Source organism: Diuraphis noxia, unplaced genomic scaffold (genome assembly GCF_037042655.1).
Source record: "Diuraphis noxia isolate RWA-SAM2 unplaced genomic scaffold, SU_Dnox_SAM2 contig0001, whole genome shotgun sequence".
Lineage (NCBI taxonomy): Eukaryota > Metazoa > Arthropoda > Insecta > Hemiptera > Aphididae > Diuraphis > Diuraphis noxia.
This window is the reverse complement of record NW_028301711.1, coordinates 20,486,436-20,488,397: the sequence shown is the minus strand read 5'-3', so window position 1 is coordinate 20,488,397 and position 1,962 is coordinate 20,486,436. Positions and strand designations below refer to the sequence as shown.

Below are 1,962 nucleotides of genomic sequence, written 5' to 3'. Positions count from 1 at the left end.
ATATTTTGAAAATTTTATCAAGTACAGAGAATGCCAACATTAACATTCAGTGAAAATTGCAGAGTTACACTATAATATCTAAAATAGATTTTCTCAAAAATCTGTAATTTTATTTACGAATTTCGCAAAACTATTCCCGTTTCTTTAATTTTAGATTCTGAGCGGAGCGATTTTTTTTTTTTCAATTGATTTTACCATGATGTGTGTTTTTTTTTTTTACTACGTAAAAATTATGGCAATGTTCAAATTCTCTTAGATAGAAATTCATACAATTTTTTTTTTTAATTCTAAGATTTGAAAATTTAATATAAGGCTCCTAACATATTTTTACAATAGCAGTTGCAAAATAAATGAAATACATAGTCACGATTTTTTTTTACAAGCATTCAAAGTTTGAATTTTGACAACATATGTAAAAATCACGAAAATCACGAAAATTCGCAAATTATTTCAAACTAGAAATTCATAAAAATTTTTCTTTTTAAATCTATGATTTGAAAATTATTAATTATCTATAATATATCCTAGACAGATAAACCGTCTTTTCTCAGAATCGTTTTTCGTATACAATGATTTAATATCATTGGATTCAAATTTAATTCCATCCATTACAGTAACCCACTAATTGTAACCTACTATACAGCAGAGCGACATCCACGACTTACCCGCCTTTTTTTTTTTTTTACCGATGCTTCTGAAAACTAATGGGAATTTTGACACATAATACACATCATTATAAAATCAAATATTCATAGATCCGCTTAAAATCTAAGATTTTAAATTTCAATGTCTCTAAAATTTAAATGATAAAAAACTTTAGAAAATAGCATTTGTTGAGATTTCATATACCTAGTGTAATTTTGAGTTTCACTAGAAAATTATTGGACTAGTATTGTCTAGTACCAAATAAATACACTTTCATACCAGAAAAGATAATGTTAAAGAAAATCGAACCAATTGTATTGGCCCAAAAGGTGGCGATAGGCTAAAAAAAATAAAGAAAAAACAGACGGTTGTAATTTTTACACACAGAATATTATGAAAAAAAAGTAAAAAAATGCCAACGGCACGTAGTGTTCCCAAGCGGTCACCCATCCAAGTACTAACTACGCCCGACGTTGCTTAACTTCAGTGATCGGACGAGAACTGGTGTATTCAACGTGGTATGGTCGTTGGCTGTATGAACGTAGAAAACAGTAATATTTATATCAACTCGTCAAAAGAATTCTATTTACGCTTTTATAAGTCGTAAATTTATAGTAATTCTGTAGGCCAGCAGACCCACAGAAGTATGATTCAATGATTGGCAAATAATAAAATATCTATATTTACAATAATATATATATAATATAATATGTACTTAATGAATAACTAATTACATATAATTAAAAAATCAGGACTATGGATCTTTAATATGCATTAGCAGCTGCAGCTAGTAAGTATAACAACTTATAAAAGAAGAACCTTTTATATTTACATTTTCGAGCTTTTTATCCAACAAATAATATTTTATTATTAATTATGGAATCTTTTTTTCAATTGTCTGCAAATAACTCAAAACAAATATGTGTTTGAATATTTTTTTCATATTTAGAAAAATATGATGATAAAATAAACAATGACAATTTTTTCGACTTATAGTTTTGTATAACAACAAAATAATACAATTTTTGTATTAGAATTTGTTAATAGGCACAAATTGTATTAACGATTGATTAGAAAGACATTTCAAAACAAACTGTAATCATGGTTCACTCCATTTAAATATGCCTGGAAGTATAGAGTAGGTAGGTACCAACTAATTTTTCCAATTATTAATTTTTTTTTGTAATCAGGTTAATTGCTAAATATTTTAACCATAAAACTATGTTGTCCACAATTTTGTACATACATATATAAGAAATTACGAGTACCTATATCAAACGATATTTTAGAAGTAGCATAAAATAAAATTAATCGGAA

General features: G+C 26.5%; 1 non-coding gene across 1 annotated transcript; it reads right to left on the bottom strand.

Moving 5' to 3' along the window:
* Positions 1 to 1,058: 1,058 nt before the first annotated feature.
* Positions 1,059 to 1,177, bottom strand: LOC149060294 (5S ribosomal RNA). Its single transcript, XR_016190039.1, has one exon. It is a non-coding gene; the product is annotated as a 5S ribosomal RNA (ribosomal RNA).
* Between the last annotated feature and the right edge of the window lie 785 nt (positions 1,178 to 1,962).